Here is an 8739-nt window from a genome sequence, read left to right as displayed (position 1 = left end):
GGAAGGGTCACTGGACCCGAAACGTTAACACTGTTTCTTCCTTCGCAGATGCTGCCAGACCTGCTGAGCTTTTCCAGCAATTTCTGGGTTTTTTTCCTGATTTACAGCGTCTGCAGTTCTTTTGATTTTTTCCAACAATGGATTCATGTTGATCATAAGACTCTTAATTCCAGATTTTTTTAAAATACAGAATTCAAATTCCACCATCTGCTGTGGCAGAATTTAAGCCTTATCTGGGTCTCTGGATTAGCAGTCCAGTGATAATACCACTAGGCTAGTGCTTCCCTCAGAGAATGAATGAGGAAATAAAAATTGTCCTCTGAGAATATAAAGCTACTATCTATATCATGGATAAAGACTCTGAGAGACAGCATTACTGGGGAGTTTTAGGTCAGAGAAGGTTACAGAGCGAAAGAAGGGTAAATGATGGTGATTGCTGCTTACTTCCCAGCAATCCGTTTGCCAATTGTAGTCCATGCTGTAAGAGCATTCTCAGGCAGTTTATGGGGCATTTCCCTTGTGAATCCCAAAGGCAACAATTTGGGCAATTTTACAGAGCATTGATTCTGCCATCTGAGAACATTTACTTGCATTTATTTTACTGACATCTTCCTCCAGGCTTGTAACGGCTTGAAGAACTGTAACGTTACAAACAGCAGAATATTCTCATATAAGATAACCCTGAAGAAGGGTCTAGGCCTGAAACGTCAGCCTTCCTGCTCCTCTGATGCTGCTTGGCCTGCTGTGTTCATCCAGCTCTACACCTTGTTATCTCAGATTCTCCAGCATCTGCAGTTCCTACTATCTCTGAAAAAATATTCTCATAGTTCTGTTGCAATAATGATACCGTATGAGCTGCAGCTACAGATTGCACCAGCTGGCTAGCTAGTCATAATATGCATAGTTCTAGTTAGACATGCCTTGAATGTGAGAGGACCCCTGATATAAAAGAGCAAAGAGCTTTGCTTCCATATGAAATCTCCATATCAACCAACAATGAACTGTTTTAAAGCCTGTTCCACACTCTGCAACTGCACCTGACATTGATAGTGACATAACTCGCAGGAATTCACAAAGTCTAATTCTGTCTTGAGACAGATACAAGAGGTGGAATTTTCCACTCCTTCAAGAAGCATGGGCAATGGCGAGAAAGTTGGAAAATGATGACAAAATTTGAAAAGTCAGATTCTCGACATTGAAAAAAGAAAACAGCACTATTTCCCCTTCAGGTTTTAATGGCCAGTTCAGAATCTTGCTAATGAGTGACAATTACCTCATTCCATGCATTTGCATCTTATTATTAGTTAAGCTTGCCTCATTTTGATGAAGCTCCCAACTTTCCTTTTCTTCCACAAGAAACTAGATGGCACCAGTTCTTAAACGAAAGTCAGAGCAATGCCTTACTGCTTGCTTGTGTGGATCTTCTTTCTGACTTCGCCACAACATCTCTGCATGCTCCATGCACACTGTCCTCCTCCAGCATTCGCCAATACCAGCCACCAGTGTCCCCACATCAACGTGCCTGCTGTCAGTCCAGCTTAGACCACTACAACCCTTCAGGACTTCACTTTGGAGCTCAGCCACATTTAAGGCTTGCATTTACTTGGAGGTTCCAGTCATTGTTTTTAGCATATACGCCTGTCAGCGCTAACTTACAGCATGTCCATCTCTAGTTTGCATTGCTTATTAGCACAGGATGCAGAGGCAGGCAGCTCGTCTGAACAGTCACAGTGGTGGACATGTTATTGTATAGCACTGTTCTACATCAACATCATGTCTGTAGCAGTTCAGGGGAGGCGATAGCCTGGTGGTATTATCACTGAACTATTAATCCAGAGACCCAGGTAATATCCTGGGTTTGAATCCCACGATGACAGATGGTGGAATTTGAATTCAATAAAACTGAAGAGTCTAATGGTGACCATGAAACCATCGTCGAAAAATATGGTTCATCAATGTCCTTCTGGGAAGGGAATCTGCCCTCATTACCTGGTCTGGCCTACATTTAACTCCAGGCCCACAACTTTCAACCCTAAAAGGGATGGGCAATAAATGATGGCCTAGCTTGCAAGTGAAAAACATAAAAAGGAGGCAAACACATTGTATTTCAAGTAAATGGCCATGATTGAATGTCAATGGGGCCCAGTACTTAATGGCATTAATTGGTGGATATTGCCACTTTTAGGAAATGAAATAATCTGATTCCAGAGGGTTGGCTACAGTCAGTCAGATGTTTAGTCCCACCAGAGTCTGGGATCATGTTCTTGCAGTGCAGGGATTGGGACACAGTGAGTTCTGCACGTCTAACACAATGAGTCTCCGGATTATATCAGTTTGGGTGCAATGGGGACATAAAACATGGGGTTGTTGAAATTTTCCTGCAATGAAACAAAGGTTGGGACTGAATTTGAGATTGGTAGATGGATGAGCAGGAGAGCTGGCGAGCTGTCCCCAGTGACTGAACAGGAAGCACAGAGGGTAGGAAGGGTTAGTAGTTTGGATAATGAGATGGCTATGAACAATTGAATGGACATGATGTATGCCCTGGTCTGAATAGGCACAGCTTTTCCTGTGCCACAGTGCTCTTTGGGTAAAGTGCTGGCCCAAACTGATACAGTATTCCAGGTGGGGATGAACGAATTGTCCATGTGGATTCAGGTCTGTTTTGACCCATTTCGTGCACTAAACCATCCAAGATCAAATTTGCTTCATTGACTACATTTCCTTAGCAGTTTTAATGATCTGTACACTCATTCACTTCCTCTATCATGAAGGGTAAAGCAACATTGTTAACATTGAGGTCTGATGTTGATTCTGGATATCTTTCGATCAACCTGTTCAGTCCTGTCAAGATACACCTGTGGAACAGATTGGTCTTGAACACGTGCCTCCTGGGCCAGAGGTAGGAACATTACCACTATGCCCTTTTTGATTTCAAATTTCACCATTTACCTTGGTGGGATCCAAACCCATGTCCCCAGAACATTAGCCTGGGATTCTGAGTTCCTAGTCCAGGGATATTATCACTACACCACTACGTCCCTGTCTGATGTTGGTTCTGTTTTTGTTTGTCACATCAGAAGTGCCATCGAACACAACCAAATGGCTTTTCCTACCATTTTATGCTGACAGATATTATGGCTAAATTACACGACTGTAACACCATACATAGCTGGTTGCACTGATTAACGAAGGTGAGGTAAGGACCTTTATACTGCAACGTTGATGTTATAAACTATCTTAAAGAAACACTGCCTTTCTGGAATTTATGCAATAATGTAACACTCACTCAGAGTGTGTGCCCGTGCCCATTAGATAATGTTGGTGATAATATTAATGCCCCTGCCCATTAGATAATGCTGGTGATAATATTAATGCCCCTGGCCATTACATAATGTTGGTGATAATATTAATGCCCCTGGCCATTAGATAATTTCGGTGATAATATTAATGCCCCTGGCCATTAGATAATTTCGGTGATAATATTAATGCCCCTGCCCATTAGATAATGTCGGTGATAATATTAATGCCATGGCCATTACATAATGCTGGTGATAATATTAATGCCCATGTCCATTACATAATGTTGGTGATAATATTAATGCCCCTGCCCATTAGATAATGTCAGTGATAATATTAATGGCCCTGGCCATTAGATAATGTCGGTGATAATGTTAATGCCCATGGCCATGAGATAATGCTGGAGATAATATTAATGCCCTCTACCCAGGCAGCAGAAAGGACACCTTAATTTTTTGCCTATCCACAGTTCCCTCAATCTTTCAGCCACCATATTGGAATTAAAGGGTGCCAGCAGGGCCACAAGAGCTGTCCATTTCACACCCGGCTCATGCCTCCACTCCACAACCCAACCACTGATGCCAGCTTGTGTACCAAGACAAAGACAGCTATGCTATCACAAGAACCATAATAAATAGCAGATCCTTGAGCTGCTGCAATAGCAATTCCATTGGCTGGATCGCCAAGGCCCAATTACCAAGTAACATGCCAGGGCAGGTGTCTTCAGTCATGATGATCTGTCGCATCCCCCACAAACTGTATCACCTGAAGGCCCAGCTCTTGCCACCATTAGGGCAAACTACTCAGGAGAAGAGGAGGAGACAGTCAACACATTCCAGTTCTGACTAGGTTGCTAGTGAACATCTCATTCAACTAAAGTTCTTCTGTATGTGATGCTGAACTCCTATTGTACAAGAGTCACACAAATTAGCATCCGTCTGTTACTGCCTAGCTGTGAGGTGTGAGCATGAACAGTACAGTACAGTAGTACTAAATATGTATGGGTGAAGTTGGGCTATGAACATTGGATCTGAATTGTAGCTGAGAATGCCACTAACTGAATGGAGAACTGTGTGAGGCTAGTGGTTCATTTTGTAAAAAAGTGGCATGTGAAGATGTATCGCTGTCTTTGACCTCTTTTTGCAGCTCTTTATAAAGACCCTTGCAGCTGGTCTGCTGGCATTAACCCAATGACCATGGTAGACCTTACTGATTTCATAACATCTGTCTGGATGATCTTCTGGCCTCAGGAGAAAGAAAACCTTTCTCTCCAGCTCCATTACAAAGTCACCCATCTACACTGGAAAATCTTTAGGAGTACACATTTTAGCTGGTCACACCCATTTCACTCCTCTTTGGCCCAGTAAACCCTTTAATTAGCTTCTGAAGATATTTCAGCCAAAAATACCCTTTACGTTTGAGCAGCCAGGTTGGTTTTAAGTAGTGCAGGCTAGCCTTATACAGAGCTAGCTTCACATGAACCTGAGCCTCTTGCTAAGTTGTGTAAACATTTCAGCAGCGGGCTTATAGCTGGGTTGCATACAGCCAACATTGAAATGAACAGGCAGCACCACGTTTGCTGCTGTATTACCAAGAATGGATGCGGGTTAATCACACATTGTAATACCTGCATCCAACTGCTGACCCAATCCAGCATTTCCCCAAAGTGATAGGATAATTTTACTGCACAGGTCTTGAAATCTATGTGCTTATCCCCAGAATAGACCCTGTGGATTGGTTGGGGAGTGTTTTGAAGTGGCACTGTAGATTAACTGGAATGGAATGTAGATGACACAGAGACAGACATGCCTTGGATGCAGGAGCTGGTAAGTGGGTGCTTTACACTGTTCATAGTTTCACCTCCTTCTTCAGCTTAGCTCTCAATTAGCAGGCTGTGCCCTACTCAGTATGAGGCCATTAGAAGTACAGAAAGTGAAAAGCTGCTGCTGATAGTGTGGGCCAACTCGAACCAATTAAACATTTATAGAGTCTGGCAGCAAGGGAGTAAGAGGTCAAAAAGCAGGGCCAAGGGGAAGGGGATACATATTCTGGAAATGAAGCTAAAGAGTAACTTTGTGAATTTCACTATCATTAAATCCAACCCAGCTAACCAGGCACTCTCTGTGATTCAAATAGCAAAGCAACAAGCAGTGATGTATACAAGTTTAAATATATATTGTCATTCAATGTTATAATGCAAATTTGGAGCAGTTGTACTGTCCAATTCTGCTGGTAAAATCTCACATAATTTAAGAGTGTAGATCTTTTTGGAGATGTAGAAGTACCACTTCCAGAGGTCTGTGTCAATTTTGGATCACTCGATGGTTCTCTCACGTCTGTATGACAGGGTTCCAGGTTCAGATCCCAGTGCAAGGCTCGGGTACAAAAATCAGAGCTGAAATTGCGGTACTGCGCCAATGGAATGCTGCAGGGTCAGATGCTCCATGTCTGTCAGATTGTTAGTCCATTGTTCTATCTGCCTTCTCAGGTGGATGTAAAGGACCCCATGGTATTATTTCAAAGAAAATCAGGGTGGCTAAACCTGGCATCCTGGTGTATAATAATCCCTTAATTAATATAATTAAAACAGATTCATTTGGGCTGTGAGCAGATTAGTTACTGTACTTCTACATGACAACAGCAACTGCACTTCAGAAATGTCATTAATTTGCTTTAACCTGGTTTGATGATTGTTAAAGTCGCGCTATAAATATAAACCTTTCTTTTCTAGTACAGACTACATGTATTAAAAGCATCACATTCCTTTCAGCACCCTCCCCCACTGTGATAGAAATGTGAACTATCAACTTGGAACAGTCAGATTATAATCACAAAATATGTTTGCTTAAATCCCAGTTGAACCATACATTTCTAAGGGGAGGAAATAAGAGGCCATGAAATTAATTCAGGATCCTCTTGAAACATTTAATGGCTCAATCCAAGATCCAAAGGCAAGTTGTTGAAATAGTCTCAAATCTCATGGATCTTTGGAACCTTTGATCATTTTTATGAATTGTGCCTAAGACATCATCAAAAGCAACTTTTTAATACTAAATGCCAACACATTTGTAGCTCCAAAATATTTAGTATTATTGTAGTTTGGAGTTAGTTTCGAACGGAACAATTATGTAAATTTGAAAGACTGTTAGTTGTAGCTGTGGATACAACGCCTCAACAGAAAATCAAACCATCTGAGAAACTACGGGCATTAATTTAGGAGATTAATGTTGAATTCCTTAAGTGAAAGCTTACAATATTGACATAGAGGTGAAATATTCAGAGTTGTATAAACTTGTTAGTTAAGATGTAATTGCGGGTGAAAACGACTCAGGAGTAATAATAATTGCATAATTAAGGTGGAGTCTATTTCATGATTTGTCTTACAACATTCCTGGTGAGTGTTGAAAGTTAAAAGTGAGTCTTTGATGATTGCCCAAGAATGAAAAGCAGCTGGAAAACCTATCCTTGACACTTTATTTTAGTTTCAGAGCAATTGCACAGCAGATCAACTGTACCATTGTACAATAAACTGTCATACTTTAAATATACGTGTCACAAAATAAATTGATCGCACTTTTTGGATTGACTCAAATTCCTCAAGGAGATTTTCTTGATCAGGGAACATTTTGTCATTTATAGGAATTGCTTCAAAACTTGAGCTCCTTAAATGAAAAACAACTTAGATACTATCAACTTACCACAACTGTCTCAAATTTCCCAAGAACTCACCCATTAACACTCTGCCACTATCACTTAGTATAGCATCTTCAACCTTGTCCCTCACAAACCTCTATCACATCCTTCACTTCTCTTTAATAACAACTTGTCTAATGGTGAAAATATGACTGATCTATCTGTACTTCAAAGTGCTCAGTAGCATTGAGAATTTAAAATAAGATAAACGGCAATTCTTACACGCTAAGATCACATTTGTACATTTCACTATTGCAACTACATCAAAAATTCTAGAGGATGAAAGAGAGTGAATGATCAACTTGTCCCTCTACTGTGGGATAAATAAAATTTGAAAATGTATATTATTGAAATGGCTGGGGAGTGTTGCGGTTGGATATACTTTGGCCTACTGGAATTTTGTGCAGCAGAAATGAACCTTATTTTATTTTATATTCTGGAGATTGGGAACGAAGGGATTTGGAACTGTTTGTCACAGGTGTTTAGGAGGAATGGCCACGAGAAAAGCTAAAAGCATTTGAGTTAGATGCTAATGGTAGGGAAGGAAGTATCAAAGCGGAGGGGTTTAGGAGTATATTTCAGAAAATAAGGCCATTAATGCAGTACCAATAGTAGCAACTTATAAATGTCAACAACACAGTGTGGAGCTGGAGGAACACAGCAGGCCAGGCAGCATCAGAGGAGCAGGAAAGTTGATGTTATGGGTTGGGAAGGCTCCTGACCTGAAACGTCAACTTTCCTGCTCCTCTGATGCTGCGTGACCTGCTGTGTTCCTCCAGCTCCACACTGTGGAATCATAGAATCCCTACAGTGTGGAAACAGGCCCTTCCGCCCAACAAGTCCACACCGAACCTCAGAGTACCCACCCAGACCAATCCCCCTAATCTACACCTCCCTGAACACTACGGGCAATTTAGCATGGCCAATCCACCCTAACCTGCACATCTTTGGACTGTGGGAGGAAACCGGAGCACCCGGAGGAAACCCACGCAGACACGGGGAGAATGTGCAAACTCCATGTCTTTGACTCCAGTTCTTGCTTTTTCCGAGTAATTTATAAATATTGATGGTTTCAAAGAAAGGGGTCAACGGAAGACATGGTTGATGGCAAATGAAATCTGCTGGATTAGGATGGATGGGGCAGCCCTGGATGAGTTGGAATAGGTGTTGGGTGAAGAGGAGAAATTGATAATGTTATAAAGCAGAAGATGACAGCCCCCACCCCCCCACAGCCGAGAACTAAAACTGAAACACCTAAAGAGAAGCACCTCGCCCAATAGTCTGTGGAGTGTGAAAAGTGGTGTAACCTGCCATTCAGCAACTTCTAGTGGTTAAATACAACAAATCCCTGACACATATAGAATAGTATAGCACAGTACAGGCCCTTCGGCCCACGATGTTGTGCCGAACTTTTACCCTAATCCTAAGGTCTATCTAACCTCCACCGCTACCTTATACTATCATCCATATGCCTGTCTAATAGCCGCTTATATGCCCCTAATGAGGCCGACTCCACTACCCTCTCTGGCAATGCATTCCACGCCCCGACCACTCTCTGAGTAAAGAACCTACCTCTGACATCTGCCCTATAGCTACCTCCTTTCACTTTAAAACTATGCCCCCTCGTAATAGCTACCTTCACCCTAGGAAAAAGTCTCTGGCTGTCCACTCTATCTATACCTCTGATCATTTTGTACACCTCTATCAAATCATCTCTCATCCTTCGTCGTTCTAAAGAGAAAAGCC

The sequence above is a fragment of the Rhincodon typus genome, chromosome 12 (assembly GCF_021869965.1).
Source record: "Rhincodon typus isolate 14 chromosome 12, sRhiTyp1.1, whole genome shotgun sequence".
NCBI classification, from domain to species: Eukaryota; Metazoa; Chordata; class Chondrichthyes; order Orectolobiformes; family Rhincodontidae; genus Rhincodon; species Rhincodon typus.
The sequence above is the reverse complement of the archived record's forward strand: the minus strand, read 5'-3'. Positions refer to the sequence as shown.